The sequence below is a fragment of the Anser cygnoides genome, chromosome 22, assembly GCF_040182565.1.
Source record: "Anser cygnoides isolate HZ-2024a breed goose chromosome 22, Taihu_goose_T2T_genome, whole genome shotgun sequence".
Lineage (NCBI taxonomy): Eukaryota > Metazoa > Chordata > Aves > Anseriformes > Anatidae > Anser > Anser cygnoides.
Genome location: NC_089894.1, coordinates 5752935 through 5775264, shown reverse-complemented (window position 1 = coordinate 5775264; position 22330 = coordinate 5752935). Strand labels below are relative to the sequence as shown.

Sequence of the window (22330 nt, the reverse complement as noted above, 5' to 3'; positions counted from 1 at the left end):
GCGTTGGCTGTTTCCACTTCTCTTTCAAAAACATGGATAAAGATTAACTCACACGCGCCATGACGGAGCACTTCTATACTGACCGTAATAGCAAGCCGCTGGCTTAACTCAACTAGATCAAACAAGAAAAATAACCAAAGGCATTTCATTCATATCTACTGCAGCCTTTTCTTCCCCTCCAGATGTCAAGTTTCTAAAAATTTACCTATTTTCTTTACCATTAAGCATCAGCAATTTTAATGCCTTTTTTTTCTGTTCGAACTGCCTTCACACAGCCCACAGGACAGGCTGTGCTAACAGTACAAGACACTTTACTCTCCTTGTGCTGCAGAAGTTGTGCAGTACCTTCACAAGCTATTTCAATGTCAAGTTAATAATAAGAAATCGCCCTGATGTCTTGCCTGATATGCCAATCCTCTAATTTCACATAAATTTGCATAAGCTTGTTGTAGCTGTTCATTAACACACCCCAATGACCAAATTAATATACCATTAGATAGTCCTCACTTATCCTGTAAGAAGTTTGAAGACGTTGAACGAGCAAAATTCAGCAGGCAGTTTCGGTTTGGGCCTTGTTCAGCCGCACCGAGGTTGCTCCCCCGTGTCAGACTAAGCACCTAAGGCAACCTACAGAACCGTGTTTAATTCCCACTCGTGTCTGCTCTCGGAGCTCTGCCCTCCTCCTCGTGGACCTTCAAGCACCCAGAGATGAGCATCTCAACTTCCTTCTCCAACTGGGAATCGAGCGGGGCGCTCAGGTCAGACCAGGAGCAACCCGAGAGCAATCCCAGCTCTCCCCCATGCAGGTCAGGGCTCTACTTGCCAAAAATAAAACAAACAGAGCACCGCTAAGTGCTGGTTTCTGGCAGCATGTAAGACCAGTAGAGATGAAACCTTTTCCAATCGTATCAGTAAGATTCTCGCCAGGTCCACAACTCAGACCACCTCCAGTCCCGCCCATGCTTGCCCAGCCTGCAGAAAGGTGGCACAGAGGAAGACAACAGGGAAAAAGGACACGCTCATGGGGGAACTGATTAAAAAACGAGCACAGAGCTACCAGGGATGAGTTCAGACTTCAGAAGTCCCCTGCTGACAGAACTTTGCCTCTTTTGTAATCAACTATACTTTGTCCTCACTGAAAAGAAAGTACGCTGCACGCCTACAGATTTAATGTACATCACACTGAGAATAGTTTTTAAGTCATCATTTGGGTCCATAAATAATGACGACGACTCTTTGGGGCAGAAACAAAAAAAAAAAAGGAACCTGCAGGGAACTTTCCACTTGTAGCTAAGATGCCCTTGGGAGAGGAGGGAGGAAGAGTGCCAGAATAAAGGACTTCCCCCACTCCAGCCTCCTACCAAGACCTCCAACCAGATGCGTACACCAGGAGGGACTGCTCCTAGAGCAGCTGCCACTTCTGCAGGATCACGCTGGTCTGCCCTACAAAGGGAGGCTCTGGATCAGCGCTTTTCACCACGACTGCCACCGTAACATCACAAGGCAGTGAGAGCAGCTTTGTGAACACCCTTACCGCAAAAGGGCAGAAAAATCCACGCTTGGTGCGGAGCGCAATGATTCACTGTGAACACGGTCACACTGCGCTGCAGCCATTTAAGTCTACCAAGGCTGAAAAGCATTTCAGAGTAAGTTTGTATGTCATCAACTTCAGTTGCATTAAGAGAAGTAGAAAACGGAAGCAAAACTTTCATGCTGCCTCTTCCTCCAGGTTAGCAAACTCGCTTTAAAGAGAAAACCCTCCTCCCAAGCTAGAGCAACCCTCCCTGCCTTCACTTTTAGTTGGGCGGACAACATTTCAACACTTCTGAAGCCCGGGAAGACACCCTTAAGAATGAGGCTTTGTTCTGGTAGCTTAAAGATGACCTCCAAAGTATTGGGTGTATGGCTTTTTATTTAAGTCCTTAAAAACTGCGTGCCAGACAGCGCTGGTTTCCCTAACGCTGAATTAGATCTCTACTGCTCTGAACAGCCTTGGGAAGAAGCGCTAAGGAACGTTTGTGAACATGCTTCCCCCTTGGCTCTGTTCGTAGGCTTTGCTTGTTGTTAAAGCCCCACCACAACATCTCTAACTCCTTCCTACGAGAGCGGGGGGAGAGGGCAGTAGGCACCTCAGAGGTGAGCGTGGGGACGAGGAGCAGAGGTCACGGACACACGGACACAGCCTGCGGAACTGAGCGGGTCTGGGAGCGTTCCGGCAGTAATTCTAAGAACTACCCACCCCGCTGGCCTGAACCTCGTCTGCCCCTGGGACTCGAACCACGCTGGCAAGTTCTCCCCGACCCGCTATCACCCATCAGATCGACGCCAGCACCCACAGGTCCCTTTTTTTGGCCTTCCTCCGCCAAGGGCCTGCGACTCCGAGCACCGGAGCTGGCAGGAACATGGCCCACAAGAGAAGCCCGCTCCAAGTCCCGTTGCGGACACTGAAGATCACCACGATGAGCCTGCAGCAGCACAAACTCCACACCTGCCCTCAGCAGCCACAGCACGACCCTCACGCATGCCTTGGTCCGGATTTTGCTTCAAAACACCCAAAAGGAGCTTCTTCTGGAAGGGCGACATGTACAGCCAGCCTGAAAGCGATGCTCCGAATCCACAAGCACATCCTTGATTTTTTACTTCAAAACTAGAGCACTGGCAAAGCAGTTAGCGTTAATTAACAGAGGAAAGATGAAAGGCTGTAGCACGCAGTTAAAAACAGGGTAACCGTAACTCGCCCAGCTTCCCTCGCTTCCTGAGGAGTGCGAGCAAGGCCACCGAGGGAGGAAAGTCACTGGGCCGACTCGGTCAGGTGGCTCCAGCCACAGCTCCACGTGAACTACGCTCGCATTCAAATTCTTACCCGCCTTTCAAAATCAGAGCAAAGGGAAAAGCGTCAGTAAGGCCAAGGAAACGATGGGATGTTAGGAGAAGCACGAGGACGGCGGCCAGTCACGCCACCCTCCGCAGCGGCCGTCGGGTCACAATGCCCCCGAAAACGATCTTCCTTCAGCACGCCGACTTCTCCAGGACCATCTGGTTTTGAAACTCAATTTTAGAACCAGGCCTTGAAAGGAGAACTGGCTTTCCAAGCACACCAGGTTGTGCAACGCCTCACAATATAAGCCCGAAACGGACACGCTAAGTTTTTGTTCTCTGAAAAGTTGTGACAGGAGTTTCGGGAGGGGGGAGAAACCGAGCACCTGTGCTCGCAGGAGGGTTCACGAGAAGAACCGGAGGGCTCCAAGGACCAGAGGCCTCGCCACCCATCCGCCCCCACAGGGGCACGGCTGCCCCCAGGCCTTGGCCACCCCACGCAGACCACCAGCCCCCCAGGCGGTCTGCCTCCCCCTGGCACCGCTCACATCCGCCTCCCGTAGGTCTGAATTCCCCGGGTTGCCATTTAAACCCTCACACTGAGGGAATTTTGCGTGTGAATGTCACCGTCTCATTTCATCACGCGCCAAAGCAGGCCGGGGCTGCTCTCTGTGAGGGCTTCGAGGCCCCCTCGCACCCCCGGATCTCCTCCCCCAACGCTCTCATCCAAACCCACTTCGGGACATGCCCTTTTCCTACTCCTTGCGCTAGGAACGGAGACAGGAGAGGTTACGGGTACCCACACAGAGTCGAGCTCAACGCGTGCACGAAGGGCCAACAAAGCAGCGAAGCCTCCTCGCGCCTGGTGCTGCGACCACCCCCCAGCCCCGGCACCACGTCCTGGCAGCGGGGACCGCGCACGGGGGCTCAGCACCTCAGGCCGGGTGCTGAGGGGGGGTCCCAACGAGCCGAAGGCCGCGCAGGCCAAGCGCCCCCGAAGGAAGCGAGCACCAGGCCAGCTCCCACTTCCCCCCTCGCCTCCTCCACGCCCAGGCATCTCCTCAGCCTGCGGGGTCACAACCAGCTTTCGGAAGAAACTTGGTGAGAATTAAATCCCTTTGCGCCTCATTCCGTGGCCGAAAGGCTGCATCTGAGCTCCTAACCCTGCAGAGCAACTTAAAACGCAGGCACTCGACACAAGGCCAACACCCCGAGCCTAGAAATACTTCCCGCATCCACAACGTGCATCCACCAGAAGTTATATACAATATGCGTAACAGATCCCCTACATACATGCCTTTTGTGTCACCCTTCAATGTTTTATAGTTGTCAGACAGATGTTTACCAATTTAGGGAGAGATTTACATGAGAAGTAACTCTCAAAGCTTTAATTAAGAAAACGTGACAGGCAAGTACGGGACGATGAAGTTATCGATAACCCAGTGGTCACACGCAGTTTGGCAGCCTGTGCACTTATAATGACCTACATTTGGGAAACAGGCCCCTTTTCCTCTCTTCTTTTTTTACAGAAAGAATGAAAAAGGTTAAGAAATGAAGATTTTTAAAACACATCCGTAAGTATCTTCCGTACATATTAACGCAGCAGACTGGCTCCTAGTCACTCAGGGAAAAATAACTATTTTCATATTAAGAACTTCCCAGGGAATTGTACTTCTGCTCTAGAGCAAAGAAGAAAGAATTACTAAGCTCCAGTTTTATAGCCTTTGTTTCCAATCAGAAGCCCTCAAGATTAAAACAGAAGCTGCTGCTTTTCACTTGCTGGCCCACAGAAGTGGCAGGGTCTTTTCTCGACCAGCAACCTGAGGTCTCCTTCTTCAAGCGCAATTTTCTGTTACGCCTGAGTTCTCGCCGGATATAAATAAAACTCCCTATGCTTTGCGTAATTTAAGGTAGAGGAGTTCTTATCAATGCCATGTCAGAAAAAAAACACCAAACATCCACAAAGCCAAATCAACTGTCATCTCCCTAATCAAAAGTATGGAAAATCAAATAATTTTAAGCAAGAATGACTTCACCAGGTAAATGAAGCATCTGGAGATAAAAATACCCATCGCTTTTAGGTTACTCTTCAGAGCAAAGTTGTTTTCTACAGTCAAATATAAAGCAGCATGGTTTAAAAAACAATAGTGGGGCATTTGCAGAAAGCAGCAGTCTGACAGAGTACTAACAGACAAAAAACAAGCTTTAATTATTAAATCCAGGTCTCCCCCCTCATCCAGTATCAGAGAGATTTTGTTTTTCTTTCGCATAATCTGGGCAAGTTGCCCAGGAAATATGAAAACCTGAACTCAGGACTCAGAGAGCAAGTTAAACAAAAAACAGAATTGCCTCTTCAGTTTAAAGACACATTTCCATTCAGGAGGCGCTGTTATAACCACCTCTGGGCGAAAGCATACAAGGATTTTTACCAAAACTTAAAACCCCTGCCCTGTAAACGGTACCACCTTGATCCTCTGTGCTTTAAACACTGCGTAAGGACTGTCACTAGAAGAAGCCTCACGGTAACTGGTGTCCGGCACGAAGCGACAGGCCGGAGGAGCAGAATTAAGCATCCCCAACCACTCGATCCCTGCGCAATCTGGCGGGCCAGCCTCCCGCCGAGTTTAAATACCTTATTTCGAACGGAGCTCACGAGAGCTCCCCCGGATACGTGTGCTCAGCTAACTGCAGACCTCAGCTTTTATTGCTCCTCAGATCTCACGGCAGAGAGAACAAACCCACCAGGACTGCCACGGCAGCAACTAAAGCCAAGACGACGCGAACTCCGGAACAGAGATGCTCACTGAATGGAAGATGACGCTCAATCGCACGGCACACGTCCCTTTCTACGGGCCACGATTGCAGCCTGAACTCGGTTTGCTGTTTCTCATTCAGCGTAAGGCAGCTCGCTGGTAACCCTTCCCATCGTATCCTGTCACTGCAGCCCTCGACAGGAAGTTAGGAAGATTTCAGCGAGGAGAATCGTGAGGTCTGACAGAGCTGAAAATGACAAGTCTTTAAGGTCCATCTTCCGCTAACATCTCCAAGGTCCAAAAAAGCTCTCCGTATCACACTAGGTATTTCAATTAAACTTTTTTTTTAATAGCTAGGTTTTTTAAACGCTTGGCTCTCCGCTAAAAAAAAGTTTGCAGCCAAAGATTAAGTAACAGATGAAGATGTGGCCTGTTGAGGCTGACAGCTACTCCCATTTCCTCTCTTCAGATGCAATTGTTATCCTTTTTCCTCGTTCTGTTAGATAAACAGCACAGCTCCACCACTAAATTCAGACAGCGTGCTCTCAAAACTCTGTCCCCTGGAATTAAGTCTCCATGCCTATTAGCATATCCCATTCTGCTGCAGTCATCTGGTAACAGGAGTTGAAAATATGGGGGTTGGGGGGGGGGGGGAAACCGACTTATTTTTCTTATTTTCTAACTTTCTTTGAAACCTGAACAGTAACTTATCCACAGCCCTCTTCCAAAAGCAGTGCTCTGAACTCAGGCTGGGGGGACACACGCGGGGTTTAATGGAATTGTGTTTACCGAAGTCCCGCAGCACCAGGACTCTCGCAGATTTGGGTACAACAACTCCGTGCCCAGTGAGAAGCAGCAGAAAGCCTTTCTTCCACCTCAAATTATTCGTTACAGAAAGCTGCATCCTTGAAGATGCGGCTAAACCGCTACTTACAGGGCAGGAAGGGATTCTCAAAGCAAGCGGCATTCTGGAGCAGTCTCTGCTTGTCATTCCAGACAGACATTGTATTCCTGGAAGTTTTGAGCTGGGACATGGTATTTATAAAACGCAGCAGCGGAAACGGTGCTCCTCAGATCACCTGCCGTTCCGGCTGTCCCGATACCAAGCAGCTCCTTGTAACGAAACTATAACCGCTCCGAACACGCGCGCAGAAGTCACATTTTATCTGGCCTCAGCACTACGTGATCCAACTGAGCCACTTCCGCCGAATTAAATTCCCATTTTTGCTTAAGCTGGCCCACCTGTTTCCCACACAGCCCAGTAAAAAGCAAACGAGAAAGACAAAATCGGCTGCTGATAAATGGGGACGGGCAGGGATATCGCTGACTTACACTCACCAAAGAAAAAAAAAAAAAAAAAGTAGTTCCAGAGAAATATTAAGACCCTCCCATCGGAAGAGGAAAAATAGATGAAGTTTCGTGGGCGGGGTGGGGGCACCGTGCTGCTCATCCTTTCTCCCCCATCCCAAACCTTTACCCTTGCCCTCAGGCCGCGTCTTCACCCCGCTATGGGTTTAGTGCTCCCCTGCCTGGAAAAGCCTTTTGAAGCTCCTGAGGACACGCACCGCTCGCTGCCTGAGCAGGAGGAGGGTGGAGTGCTGAAACTCCAGAGACATTCTTTGTTCGGCGTGTTCATTAGATAATGGCAGTTGCGCTCTCACACACACACACACACAAAAAAAAAAAAACAGTTATAAACAGGGCAAAAGGAAGTGACTTTGGTCGAAGAACTGCTCAGCTTTCCCCCCTGGCTTTTGTGATGTCAGAATTTCACCAGTTCTCCAGTTACCGAATGAGCTCCGAGAGCAGATGAGACTCGAATTCGGCATTGCAAAAAAAAAAATTAAAAAAAAAAAAACCCACAACGCAAGGAATCAACCCAGCCGCGTCTGCCTGGTCATCTGCTGCTTTATCGTTTCCGAAGAGGGAACGCAAGCCATCCCCCGTCGCCAAACCATCACGGCTCGGCTCCAGCGCTATCGCGGCCGGGTCCCGCGCCGAGCCCCGGGGTGGCCGTGCCACCCTGGCAGCGCGGTGCCGGAGCACGCAGCCGGCCCTCCCGCGCCAAAAGCACGCCGCCCCGAGCTCGGCCCCGACGGTGGCCGGCAGCGGACAGCCGGAGCCGCGCGCGGGGCTTACCCCACCTCCCTCCGGCCCTTCTCCGTCTCCCCCCTCGTTAATTGAGGCTTCTTAATTAAAGAAATAACCGCGGCTCGAAGCGATTCCGCCGCGCCGCCCTTACCCGCGCGCCAGCGAGCGGTCGGGGAGGAGGAAGAGGCTGAAGCAGGGGGGAGAGAACCGGAGGTTCCTCCATGAAAACAAAGGCTATAAAAAGGACAAATGTGGTTTAAAGGGAAGACGCTTTCCACGTTCGGGACGGGCCGTGCGGGGCTCGTAACGCCCCGGAGGACCCCCCCGGAGCGATCCAGGCCCCCCCCCCGGCAGCGGGACCCCCTCGAGTCCTCGCCGGCGCCCAGCAGCGGGGCTTTTACCTCGCCTTATTTTTAGAGGCACAAATCACACTGTACGCAACACATGACATGATGTAACCGCTAACACCGAAACGGCCCAAAGCAGCGCAAAACGTACTGGTCAGCCCGAACAAATAACCAAAAAAAAAAAAAAAAAAAAACCCTGCAGTTCCTCCCGGAGCCCGACCGGTTTTTATGGAAAACTACAGTTTTGTCATCCGAGTGCATTTTACATAACAGGCGGCGTGGAGCCCGCGCTCTGATCCACCTGTACACAAATTTAATTAGCAGGGAGGTCGCAGCTCCGTTTGCGAGAAGGAGCTGCCTTTTTTTTTTTTTTTGGTAGAAAATGATCTTAGTTTTGTTTTTTTTTTTTTTTTTAGTAATTTTGGCCGCCCTATTTTGCCTTTTCCGAGACCTTTGCTGCCGGCCCAAAGGAGGGGAATTTCTCCGTAATCAGGCACCGAGAGATGCTAATCCCGTGATGAAAGTAAACACCCGTGCCGGTCACCGAGAGCCTTTCGGGAGAGCCGCGCTCTCTTGTTTGGAGAAAAATACATTTCGGGTCGGCGGGGCCGCTCCGGCAAGGGGAAAAAAAAGAAAAAAAAAGAGAGAGAAAAAAAAAAAAAAGAAAGAAAAAAAAAAAAGAAAGAAGCAGCCGGAAAGTAAATACAGGAAAATGGCTTAGCAGATCAAACCCAGATGAAAAATTACGCTATTGTACAGCCCGGGAGCAGGGGCAGGCGCCCGTGACACAGCCCCGGCCCCGCTGTCAGCCCCGGAGCCCCCCCGGCGGCGCTGGGAGCCCCCCCCCGGGCTCCTTTTCCACGCGGGGCCGGGGCGAGCGTGCACGCGTGTTGCAAGCTGGAGGTTATGCAATTTTTTTTCTCTTTTTTTTTTTTTTAAAAAGCTTATTTTCTGTTTACTTTGAAAACTTCGCGTGGCCCCCCCCCTTCGGCCCCCCGTTAACCCCCCCCAGGGGTAAAAACGGATCCCCCCCCCCTCCCCCAAACAACCCCCCCCCCCCCCGCTCCCTCCGCGCCTCCCGGGGCTACACGAGGAGCCGCCGGGACCCCCCCCTCCCCGTACCCCCCCCTCCTGCCCCCCCTTCCCGTTCAACCCCCCCCTTTCCCGTCCCACCCCCCCCGTCCCCGTGCCCCCCCCCCCCCCCCCCCACCGCAGCCCCCCCGGTAATACTTTACCCAACGGCGGCACCGGGAAAACGGGGGGGGGGGGGGGGGGTAAAAATAGAAAGGGGGGGGTGAAACGGAGGGGGGGGTGAAACGGAGCGGGGGGGGTGAAACGGAGCGGGGGGGGGCCGCCTCCCGCCGGGTGGAGAAGTTGGGGCGGGGGCGGCCGCGGAGCTGCCGGTGCCCGGCGGGGCGCGGCGGCGCTAACAAAGGGGCAGCGGCGGCGGCGGCGGCGGGAGGGGGGGGGGGGGGGGAAGAATGGGGGGGGGGGGGGGGGGAGAACGGGGAGGGGGGGGTTGGCGGGAGGGGGGGGGGGGAGGCGCGGAGCGGCACCTACCACGTGATCGGGCGGCGAGCGCGGTCCGCCGGGGGAGGCCCCGCACAAAATGGGCCCGGAGGAGGAGGAGGAGGAGGAGGAGGAGGAAGGCGGCGGTGCCGCAGCCGGCGCCGCTGCCCTGCCCCCCCCCGCCCCCCCCGGGGCTCGCCCGTTTCCCTCGGTGGGCGCGGAGCCGGGGGGGGGGGGCGAAGAGGAGGAGGAGGAGGTGAAGGGGGGGGGGGGGGACACGGGCCACGGCCCCCCCACCCCCGGTTCGGCGGCGGGCGGGCGGGCGGGCGGGGGCTGCGGGGCCCGGCGGGGCGGAGCGGAGCGGGGCTTCGGTGCTCCCCCCCCCCCGCCCCCCCCCCAGAGCGGTTTTGGCCCCCGCCCCCCCCGCCCCCCCCCCCCCAAAAGGCTCCGGGTGAGCGCGGCGGCGGGCGGCGCGGCTCGGAAAATGGCGGCCGGGCTCCTTGTCGGCCCTCCCCCTCCCTTCAACCGGAGAATGCACGGAGGGGGGGGGCGGGGAGGGGGGGGGCGGAGGGAAAAGTGGCGTGGGGGGGGGGGGGGTGGTGAGGGAGGGGGGGCACCGCAGCGCCCCCGCCGGTCGCCGTGCGTACCGCGCCCGGCCGCCCGCAGCCAGGGGGCCCCGCCGAGCTCCCGCCGCCGCCGTCGTGCCGAGGAGCTGCAGTGCGGGGGGGGGGGCGGGGGGGGGTTAAAAAAATTAAAAAAATAAAATGGGGGGGGAAGGGGAAGGGGCGGGGCCCGCCGCCTATTGTCCGCCCGCCGCCCCGCCGCCGCCCGCCAGGGGGCGCCAGCCCCGCCCCGCCCGCAGGGAGGGGTGCGCATGCGCGGTGGCGCGCCCGCTGCCTCCCCCCTCCTCCGCCCTTCCCGCTCGGGGCATGGGGTGGCGCGGGGCGTGATGGGAAATGTAGTCCGCCTGAGGTGCCCCCCACACACAAACCCCAACACGTGCGGCGGGGAGGGGAAGGGAGAAAGGAGGGGAAGGGAAGGGGGGGGGGGGAACCTCCCCGGCCCCACCGCAGGAACTTTCAGCGTTTTAAGCATTTTCCCCAAAACACCGCTCCTCAGCCGTCTCTGCCCACCACGCTCCCACCTCTCACACACGCCGCCAGGCGTTATTTCCAAAAATTCCGCCTCTGGTGCTGCTTGTTACAGTCCCCGAAGCCTGAACGGCACCAAGTGACCCCAAAACGTGAACCCACGGCTCATGGGGGGCCACACCGGCCTCCCCAGGCCATCCTGCACCAGGGGTCCCACAGCCCCCGCTGGGGGTCCCTCAGCCGCCCGCAGCCCCCGATGCCGAGGGTCGGGGCCCGACCCTGCAGCAACCACCACAAACACTCGGGGCTGACAGGAAATCTGGCGAGCGCTTTCCGCAGCCCAGCAGAAAGCAAATTTTCTGCACGTGACCATACAGATACCTCCCCTTCCACTTCGTCCCAGCACACCGGGCCCCTCTGGGACAAGCCGGCTGCCGGGACCCACCCGGCAGTGCCCAAACGGCCAGGACTGGGGCGCTGCGCGCGCCTTGCGCCTCTTTGACCTTCAGTTTTGTCACGGGTACAAGGGTGACGCCAGCCCATGTCCCACACAGCCGGAACTAATGAAAACTCGCTCGCCTGCCGCCCTCGGAGGGCCCCCAAGCTGCTGAATATTGCTGCTGGCCAAGGCCACCGGCCCCCCTCAGGCAGGTCTACGTGCCGGGTTTGATCCCGTACCCGTTCCCGTACCCGTTCAGGCTAACGCACTACTTTCCCCTCGCTCCGGCTATGCTGCCCCTACAGTAGGATTGCAGTTATGCCAGTAGAAAGGTGCTTTGTATTCTCATCATCTGCCTGCAAAGGGAAGGAGCCACAGCAGGGCACGCTGCTGTACACTGGCAGAGAGGTGTCCTCACCCTAAGGAGTCAGCTTAAAGCAAAAAATAAAAATAAAACCTCAAAGTTATACTGTTCTGACTGCAGAATTAGGTAAGACCTGCAAATATTGTATCCACAGCCAGCGTGGGCAACCGGACCAGAGCCAGACCTGGAAGAAGCAGCTCACCCAGACAAGTTTCTTGCCCCCCTTTGCCTCAAATTCCACCACCACACAAGGGGAAAAGCGGCCAGATGCTGTCTGCTGCCCAACACAAACCCTCAAAGCTTAGCACATGTCTAAGTGTTTTTCAGGAAGACCGTCCAGCGTAGGACGGCAGAGACCAGTGGTGGTGTTGATGCCCTGGCGGCGAGCTGCAGGCAACTCGCCCTGCTCCTGTGCGTGCTCTGTCCCTCGCTGTCCTCCCTCCCTAGATGACCTCGATGGTCCTGTCCCAACGGGGCAGTTCTCCTATCTCAGCAATTCCATGCAGAACCTTGAAAAATTACTCCAGAGATCTCGATCTGGTCTCTAAGTGGATGATGAAACAGTGCCAAGGAGGACATGGGGACAGGGTGTTAGCAGCAGCCCCGTGCCAGCGCAGAAGCAGAGCACGCAGAATGTGCTCCCTTCTGACAGGTTACAGAAGTACTATTTTTGAAAGGCTGCCCCATGATGAACTCAGCAGCTTCTCGCTTTCTCCTGACCTGTTTCTCCCCACCACATTTGGGCAACTCTTTAGGAAGCCAAGATACCAGCTCCCTCCAAGAGCATAAATACCTCTGATTTTTATTTTTTAAAGTCTACCTAGAATTCGATTCAGCTGAAAACCAGCAGCAATCGGTTGCGGAGGAAGTTTAAAATAAATAAGTAAATAAAATCCTGTGCAATGAAGTTTCTCATCTTTTACTCGTTCTGCACTGCAGAATTCTGCTATTCGAGGCAAGCCCAACCAAGAGTGGAGATCCCCAGCCTGGCAGTCTGCTGCAGACCTGGACTCCCTTGCTGCACAGCCGTACCTACGGCTTTCATCACTCACCCTGAGCTGGAGATGATGAAGCAAAAATTTCTGTGCAGTCCAAAATAACACAACTTTGGCCTTTGCCACGTACCTTTTTATAGCCTTTCCATTCAGAAGAGCACTGCAACATCCTCATGGTCACCTGGCTGCTCCCATCGGGCACAGGCCCACACCTCGAGACACGGCTCAGACGGAAATGTCCCCGGGGGCTCCCAGCCAACAGCCCCATCCCTGCTCCACCAGCAGAACCAACTGCCCCGTCCACGAGTCCCCAGACGGGCTCACTGCTGCTGCTGGTACCCCACATGAACAGGAGGTGATCTCAGTGCTGAACCCACAGGTTTTACAGCACCAGCCTGGAAACCTTCCTTTGAAATCCTCCCCTCCTACAAAGCATCAAGAACACACGAGCCACAGGGCTCCATACACGGTGTACCCAACTGCTGCCTTATTTCCCCCCCCCACACACACACACACACACCCTTTACCTATTAATCCTCATAATTTGCTTTGACTGTTAGATTTCTAAGGCAGGTACAAGCTTTGTGTGCATATACAACTATTTGTACAACAAAACATATACTCACAAATATGCTAGGGCACGTGGAGGGAGACTTCAGAGCATGCAAAGACACCAGATCAGTTTGAGAAGCATCTTATCAAAGCAGAGAAAGCAGTGGCCACCAAGGGACACGGTGACACGACTCCCTACAGACACTGCCCCTGGATACAACTGCATTTTTTCCACGTCCTGCTTTGCAACTTTGCCGTTTTTTGTTAAAACATCTGATGATCTCAAACGTCAGTGGCCACTGAGGCTTCAGGAGATGCAAGACTCATCTATATTTAGCTTCAAACCTGACGAGCTGCAGCAACAACAACAAGAAGAGAGCTCTGCAGCGATCGCTGCACTTCCAGTATCCTTCCTGAACGTTAGAGAAAGTGTCCAGTCACGGCACCAAAGGCACTCAGCTGTGACAGACAGCACTCCCCAGCTGGCTCGTCTGAAAACGCTCGCCAGAAAGGACAGCAAGAGAGCAGAGCCCTTAAAGAGAGCCACATGCAGGTAGAGCAGAGGCTGGTGGGGCTCTGGGGGTTATCTGTCCTGCTGAAATACCCCAAGGTCGAGCTACAGACCCGCATCTGTTGTCAGTGGCTATTCCAATTTGCTTGATACAAACAAGAAGGGAACACGGTACTCCCTTAACAAGCTGGCTGATCCACAGAAGTAACATCACTTGCTTGAAAGCCACGTTAATGATTCGGACTGAGTCATTTCATGCAGACATCCCTAACTGCAAGGACAACACGTGCCGTTTGCTCTCACATCGGAGAGCCTGCTCTGGAAAGCACCGCGACTCCCGAGGTCGCAGTCCTACCGCCACCCAGGCTGGGGGGTTGTTTTAATCTGTTGTGGAGGTAAGGGGCAGTCAGTGCTAGCGACGGGGTAATAAACTATCTTGACTCAATTACAGTCACGGCTGCAAAATGTGTTAATATGGTTTCCACGAGGATGAGAGGCTGGGAATGTAAGGCTCCTTAGCGAAGGTAACAAACTAACTTGGCCACTGTATTTCTGAGTCCCTGCCAAAGATGTTGGTGTCATCCTGCCAAAAACTACTCAAATACTCCACACTGTTGCATCAGACCAACGCATGTTGTACAGAAAAGCCTCGCTTCTTAAAGTCCTCACGGGAAGCTCTATTTTCACCACTTTGGGGAAAACAGTGGAGTATTTTCCAAAGAACAGCAGGCCGAGTACTCACAGGAGAGCACCCCGGATTTAGGTCGTTAGTCCAGCTGGGGTCCGACAGCCAGGTTTTATCAGCTTGCAGAGGGTAAAGCATCCAGTTCTACGTTTAGTTGTAACCCTGTATCACTTATGTCCCTGTAAGTTACCAACGATATTATCAGGTTGGCTTAGATCCATTCAAAACATGCACGTAAAACTGCACAAAAGGCGCAAGGATAAGCCTCGGATCTCATCAGTGTTCTTGGATATTTAAGAAACACTGTGATGGCTGGAGTTAAGGTGATGTTTCATTATGGGAATCATGATGTTCTGTGCAGCACGCGGTACGTGATCCCATGATATCATTCTGCTATTTATCTGTAAGTAAGGCAATAGCACACTTCTAACAAGTTGCATCCCTTCCATTTCAGTTTACACGTACTTTATATCGGAGAAAAAGGAGAAAGAAATAGGACAAGGAAACGCGATCCTGCTCTACCCACGGAGAAGCCCATGTCTTATCAAACCAGGAGACAAAGGCTAACGGCGTGGGGGACAGCGCACTGCAAATCCCAATACTCACATGTGTGCCCCCACTACTAGGGGCAACATTCTGTTCCACCGGCTGCTGGGCAAAGACTTGGGAGGTTTCATGTAGAAGTTCGGGAGAACTAGCGAGGTCTGGTTAGGAATTCCAGCAATTCGTAGCAAGCGGGGTTCCTGCTGCCAGGAGTCTGGGGCTGAGGGGAAGGCCAGATCTGTACCTGCTGTGCAGCTCAGCCCTTCTTCCTTCCACTTGCAAAGTCTCGATGTATTTCCCTTTATCCTAGGCAAGGAAATCCGCAAGCCACACCTACGGCTCGCAGAATGCCTTCACCGACTTGTCCTGCACCAAACCCTGCACTCACACGTCCTCCTGTGAGTCAACGGCTGATCTGAGAACCAAGCCAGCCTCCAGCCACGGACACTGCTGGAAGCTGGCTGGGGAAGTTTGAAGTCTCCATTTGTAATTCTCAGCCTCCTCCCCTCCACCACATTGTCCTTCCCAGCCTTTTTAACAGCAGAATCAGTTTCTGTTTCTGTTTCTGTTTAGATTTCCAGACTCAGGGAAAAGCATACCTTGCTATTGACCCACCACTGCTGCAGCAGTTTAACCAGACAAACGTAATCAAATATGCTGCTTATTGACTATTTACTCCTTTGGTCATAGTCAAGTCTCACCTAGCTATGCTCTGAGCGCTTCTGTTCCAGAGATAACACTCCTCAAGTCTTCGAGCCCTAGGTTTTGGTGCTTCACACAAATTCCTCAGTCTACGCCAAATCCACCTGCCTCCAAACCCGCAGCAATGCAGGAAAACATCAGACATCATCGGTGGAAAGAGTCAAGTCCCTACACGCTTTCCTTATTAACGATACTTCCTGTAACAAGGCAGGCACAGCAGAACGACTGCAGGGGAACAGCAGCAAGACCGAGGCAGCGAGCCCCCCGGTTCTGCTACCACCACGGGGAAGCAGAGGAGCACTTTGCAGATTTCCACCTGCGGCTGTTAGCCATGGAGGCAGAACACACGGTGCTCCTGCTCCTCTGCTCCAAAACACCCTCCCACCCCACTGAGGAGCTGCAGGTAAAGAGTTTTATAAGACTTAAGGGCTATAATGGAGCTGCTTTCTTTATGACTATAAAAAAAAACAACGCAGGCTATGACAACAACATTAGGTGCCACGGTTTGAGCCCAAGTCAGGAGCGCAGGACACAAAAGGATTCAAATACTTACTAGTCAAAGGTTTAAAGCTATTGGCACAGGAACAGAAGACATACTCGAGCGCTCAAAAAAAAAAAAATAAAACCAAGGTCCACCTAGCTCCTCCTGAATGCCTCCAAGCAAAACTGCCGAGCGGACGTGACAGCCTGACACAGCGGCTGTCTGCACATCCTCCTCGGGACGCTCTCCAGCAGGCTTTGGCTAGTTCTACGTGACCCGCCGCCACGGGCACACCTCCTTCCCCTCGGCTCCTGCCACAGCTTGCGGAGAGCATCCCACGTTATCCTCCCGTGCGCCCGCTTCCGAGCCGCTCTGCTGGAAGAAGCGGGTGCCTCCAGCACCCCTCCGGCACCCGGAGCCGAGGTTCTCCCCGGGGCCACCAGGCACGGGTCCAGGCTGCGCGGTGCGGGCGCTACCTGCAGCTTTTGCAGCCACCAGCACGAGATGGATGTCGCCTCTCAGGCTCACCACAGCTTAAGGACTCCTGAATTTCACTTGGCTGCCCCCCATCTGCCTTTTCCAGACTGGAGCACGAGGGCAATTAGCCCGTGTTTGGAATCCCGACGTTTTGTTATACGGATCAGCACCACCTCCGGCTGCCACAGACCCTCGCCCACTGACAGGAATACGAAAATCACCGTGCTGACAACATCCTAGGGCCACGCGAACACCGAACCCCATGCGACGCACGATAAACCGCTGCTCAGCCAACACGTCGCCGTGCAGAAGTGAGGACTGGTTTCCAGAGAAGCCACTTACTGGCTGCCCATCGTTCCAGCAGGAGTTGTAGGAACTGAGATTTCTGGGAAATTCAGCAATAACCTCCAAAACTTGTAACAGAGCCTTATTTTCCTGCTTAAAGCCCACACAACGATTCGCTGTTATTATGTATACACAGAATAAGAGCCTTTGCTTGTTTTGTCAGCCAACTGGAAATCAGATACAAATCAGAGCAGATTTGTCTAATGTTAGCGTGAAAGGACTGAGTAAAGATTTTTGGTTTTCCCATTACAAAAGGAATTTTCAGCCCTTCGTAACTGGGCTAAAGTCAGCCTGTTTTGGCTTATAGATTTACGTGAGGAGGAAAATATTCTCGCCTTCAGCACTCCACTTTAGGCTTTACTCAGATTCGCGTAACTTAATTGCTGTACCTAAGTGTTTACCCCGTAACAAGAGTTGCAAGATAACAGGTGGCTTTTCAAAGCAAGCATCAGCAAGTCCTCACGGCCCTCCTCTCGAGACCCAGAAGCTCTTCGGTCACTTCGCAGAGGCATGGAAAGGTGATCAGACTTGTCCATACAAAAAAAAAAAAGCCAAGTTAAGACCCTCAGTTTTCATGGGAGCAAGCCAAGCCCCTCAGACTGCTCTGACAGGTGCGCACAAAACTCTCGATATTACAGACACGCACAAAAACCAGGCTACAGCAGCAAACGAGGAGGACCTGACAGGTGTAAGCCTGGGTTTTAAGGATGCACATGGTGCGAGGAGTAGTTCTTCCTTGTTCTAGGCAAGTCCCACCTCAACGCCTAGGTGCTGTTGTGTACGCGGACAGGTGGTACCAGGAAACACGCACACGCTCCCAAGAGGAGGCCGCACATCTCCCTGCGTGTGGGCACACGGGTCCAGGCTGCACGGGCCGCTTTTGAGCGAAACACCCGTTAGACACAGAACGCACCCATGTTTTGTCCTGCACCTCCATCCTGAAGTTCGACGTTTGCCAAGAAACTACTGCGGGGGTGCAGACTCACCCCGCACCACCAGAAACCAAACCGAAGCCTAAAACCCCAACGCAGCCCACCCAGCTCGGGTAGGTTTGCAGCTAGTGAAACCGAAATTCCTGCTGTCAGGCGGGATGGGGGGGGGGGGGACCCTACCTGGCTGGCCGTGCCGGTGAGCCCCATCCTCACCACCTGCGGCCGTGGGGGTGAGCAGCAGCGTTGGCGGGGGGGATCCCAAATTCCAGGGGGTGACCAGCAGCGCAGGCAGGAGAATCCCCAATTCCAGGGGGGGCGACGAGCAGCACCAGGTGAGGAGGATCCCCAATGCCAGGGGCCGACCAGCAGCGCAGGCGGGGGGGTCCTGAATCCCCCCAGCCCCGACGGATCCCCAGCAGCTCCGCAAGTTTCTGGTTGCTCAGGAGGCGGTGGAAGATCCGGGACCTGCGGGAAGAAGAGGCTGCGGTGAGAGGCGGGGGGGGGGCCACCAGCACCACTTCCCCCCCCCCCAGCCCCATCCCACACCGGACCCCAACGGGGCCAGGCCGTGAAGCCGGGGGGGGGCACCACGGGCTCACCGCCCCCCCCCCAACCCCCCCCCCCCGGGCCCGGGATGCGCCGGGGCTAAAATGGAGGCCCGGGATGGGCAAGGGGGGGGGCGGGAGGTTTCTGAGGGGGGGTCCCCGCCCCGCGCGCAGCCCCCCCCGGGGAGCGCTGCCCCCCCCCCCCCCGGTACCGCGCCCCCCGCCCCGCCGCGGCCCGGCCCGCTCCCCGCAGCCAAGTTGCGGGAGGCCGGTGTGGAGAAGGGGGAGGGCGGGGGGGGCGAAGCCGTGAGGGCGCCCCCCCCACGGAGCCCGACCCCGAGGGGGGGGGGGGGGCTCCGTCCCGCGCCGCCCCCTCCCCGCATCCCGGCCCCCCCCCCCCCCCCCCCCCCCGCCCCGCACCGGCGGCGCCTCGCCCCGCACCTACCTGCGCCGCTCAACCAGCCTTGAAGTGGGGACCTTCCGCCCTCCCCCGCCCCCATTGGCTGAGCGCGGGGCATGCGCCCACCCCATTGGCCGCCGCCGCGTCAATCAGCGCCGGGGGGGCGGGGCCCGGCCGGTGATTGATGCGGGGCCGCCGCTCGCCCCCCGCCGCGGGGGCCGGGACCCCCCCCCCCCTCGGTGACCCCCCCCCCTCCTTCAGCGCCCCCCCCCCTCCTTCCGTGCGCGCCCCCGAGGGATGGGGAGCGGGGGGCGGAGGGGGCCGCAGAGCGGGTCCCGGCCTTGCCCCGCCGAGGGGAGGCAGCGGCTGGGGAGGGGGAGCCGGGGGGGCGGAGGGCCGCCCGGGGGGGGGTCGCCACACGCGGCCCCCAGCCCCGTCCCGCAGCCCCGGGGGCGGCCCGGGGCCAGGCCGGGTGTCCCGCGGCTGGCGGGGTGCTCGAGGCCCCGGGGGACAGCGGTGGTGTGCGGGGAGCGGCAGGGTGCTGCTGCCCCGCCGGTGGCACAGCCCCGGGGCCCCTGGGTGCCACCGGGGCCCGGAGCCGTGGGTGCCACCGCGCCGTGTCCCGCGGGTGACGCCAGGCCCCTGTCCCGTGGGCGACATGGCTTCCTGGATGAGCAGCGACACCAGGCCCCTGGCCCATAAGGGGCACAGCTCCGTGTGCCGCGGGTGACACCAGGCCCCTGTTCCGTTGGTGACACAGCCCCGTGTCCCATGGGTGACACCAGGCCCGTGTCCTGTAGGTGACACAGCTTCCTAAATGACCAGTGCCACCAGGTCCATGTCCCACGGGTGACACGGTCAGGAAGTCTGAACAGTGACTCCAGGCCTTTGTCCCATGGGTGACACCAGGCTGATGTCCCACAGGTGACATGAGGCCCCTGTCCCACAGGTGACAGAAGGCCCCCTGTCCCACGGGTGACACCAGGCCTGTGTCCTGTAGGTGACATGCCTTTCTGAGCAGTGAAACCAGGCCCTTGTCCCACAGGTGACATGGTTTCCTGTCTGGCCAGTGACTCCAGGCCCTTGTCCCACAAATGACACCAGGCTGATGTCCCACAGGTGACACCAGGCCCCTGTCCCACAGGCGACATCTTTTCCTGCCTGACCAGCGACACCAGGCCCACATTCCACAGGTGACACCAGGCCCCTGTCCCCTCGCTGCCCGTGTCCTGCACCCATGGGATGCAGGAGGGGCGAAGCAGGGAGGAAAGAGCCGAGAGAGGGACCTGCGGACAGAGCGGGGACGCAGGTGTGACACGTGCACATCCAGCAGGCTGAGGACGAGGTGAGCTCCTCGGCTTTTATCTGACGGAGCGGGGTTTCCTAGGGCAGCAGTCCCGGCTCAGCGAGAGGACACCCGGATCATCTGCGGCTTCTCAGGGACCTTTACATCTCGTGCCATTTTTCAGGAGACGAAAGCCGGTATACCCACATACGAGACACCTTTCAGGGTTATCAAAATGCAAACATAAAAAAAGGGGCAGGCGGCAGTGGGGTGCTGCAGTGTGTGCCCAGTGCAGCGATTCTCAGATCGCACCGCGCAGGGAAGCTCGGAGCGACGGCGGTCACAAACGTACGGCACTGCCGAGCCACGGGCTGAGCCTCTGGTCCCCTGCGAGGAGAATTCCTGCTTGTTTGGGGCTGCCAGCAACACAGCCACAGCACATTTAAAAGCCAGCATTCTTCCAGAAAACAGAGCAGGGGATGCACTCCTACCCAGCTCGGGGCAGAGAAGCTGCCATCAGACCCCAGCAGGTTCCGTTTCTAAATCCGTGTAGACACACACGAGAAACCAAAAGAGGCAGAAATTAGCAGACTAATCCTCTTGTCTTATTAAGGTTGCTTTCCACATGTCCCAACAACAAGGAATTTCTGTTGTTCCTCGTGTATGAACCACGGGATTTTTTTTTAAAAAGGAGATTTTTAACCAATAAATCATCTGAATGTGAAGATCGGCAGAAAGGAACTTGCGGCTCCTTCTTGGACATGGCTTTCCAAGGTATTTTTGCTGGAATAGACCTTTGGAAGTGTTTTTTGTTTGGTTTGGTTTGGTTCCTTTTATGATCTGGGAGGTGTTTCTGTTTATTGGTACTGTTAGGGTTCTCGAAAACCTCCTCATCCTTTAAGGCCATATAAGATTGTCTGGGCCAGGAGAGCGGGTCCCAGATGAGAAGGGGTCAGAGCATCACGAGAGCAGGGGCCAGGATGCCCAGACCCCGATGGCGCAATGAGGATTGTAGCCAGAGCCACAGATGGGACGCCCCCGTTCTGTGATTGGGGCACCAGCAGACATGGGGGTGACCCTGCTGAGCGCTGTGCTTGAGAAACCCCCAAAAATCCCCAAACCGACCCAATCCTGCTGAACACAACAGCCGGTGCTGCGGGGCTGAGCTGTCCCCGAGCGGGCAGGGCTGGTGCAGGGGCCGTTGGTTTGGGCAGGGAGTGCCAGTTTCCATTGGAGCTGTGACGTTTGGGTGGCCTGTCACCCCGTGTGTGTGTTTCGGGGGGATCCTTTGGTCTCCCCCTGGAGCAGGGGCCGCGGTCGGGTTTACCTTTCTCACGGAGGGGCTCCAGCAAGGGCGATGCCGAGGCGAGGCGCAGGAGCTGGTCCCGCTCTGCGGCCAGGGCAGCATCCACAGGGCTGGGACATGCCAGCCCTCCCCGGCTGGGGGCTTGGGACTTCTCCTGGGTCCATCTGGGTGCAGCCCCAGCCTTCCTCGTGCCCAGCCGGCCACACTCTCCTCGTCCCAAGCCATCCAGGCCAAGCTCACTGGAAACTTCCACAGCCAACTGCCACGGAACCCACCGCCCGCTCCCAGCAGGACAGGGCCGGTGGGGGCCGCACCGACAGCCCCGCATTCCCCAGCCCTGCCTGGGGCACCCCACCAGGGTCACTGCCACCCCGAACAAGGGACCGGGTCCCCTCACTGTCCCCATTCCCCAGGCTGCTACTGCAGGCAAGGAACATCTCCCTGAGTTCATGCAACAGCAGGATCCAAACTGAGACATCCCGGGCCGCACAAATACCGTTTTGAGAAGCAGATAGACAAAGCAAGCGGAGGAAGTCCGATTCTCTGCATTAATATAATTTTAAGCCCTGCTCCTCTGAGGATCAGGAACTCTTCCTGCCTCAGAAACCTAGTTCTTCACACCATGCGCAGCCAGGTCTTTACAACCCCTCTCAAACCAGCTCAGCTCAGCTGGGAAATGAACAACACGTTTCAAACAACACGAGCCCTGCTCCTCTACCGAGTCTTGCTCAAATCAAGTCCCTAATGCTGACCGAGGGGCAGGGAACAGGGAGACGCTGCAGCAGCAAAGAACCACAGAGCAAAGCCCAACGTACCCGTACAAAGCTGTACACACTCATAAACACCGAGTGCCAAAAACATTCCCAAGCTGGAAAGTCCTGAGATGCTACCGAGCCCTAATACGCGCTGCATTGCTACCATTCAGTATCGCAGCTGACAAGTCAAACCTCATTTATAAAACAAAAAGCTTTGCTTTTCTCCGGAGGCACCTAAAGCTCAGCCAACCATCGACAAAGCTTCGCTTCGCCGCTAGGAAGCGTGCAGCCCGACTCACCCTGATGTGCCCAGAAGAGCTGCACAGGAAGAGCGCCTCGGCTCTCGCTGCTGCGCGCAACGCGGGGCGGGAGGGCAGCTGCAGGAGCCGGCGCGTAGCTGCGCGG

The 22330-nt window shown here is 56.0% G+C and overlaps 1 protein-coding gene across 6 annotated transcripts in view; it reads right to left on the bottom strand.

The window, feature by feature from the left end:
- The window catches only part of KANSL1 (KAT8 regulatory NSL complex subunit 1), a 94181-nt gene extending 76068 nt beyond the window's left edge, over positions 1 to 18113 (bottom strand). For 4 of the 6 annotated variants that reach the window (XM_066981522.1, XM_066981525.1, XM_066981526.1 and 1 more), the window contains exon 1: positions 9569 to 9763. The gene's annotated coding sequence lies outside the window, so the exon portion shown is untranslated. Of the gene's footprint in view, positions 1 to 9568; positions 9764 to 14760; positions 14858 to 17814 lie in introns of those variants that run through there. The other 2 variants (XM_048046497.2, XM_066981524.1) reach the window with 2 other exon arrangements.
- Positions 18114 to 22330: the final 4217 nt, after the last annotated feature.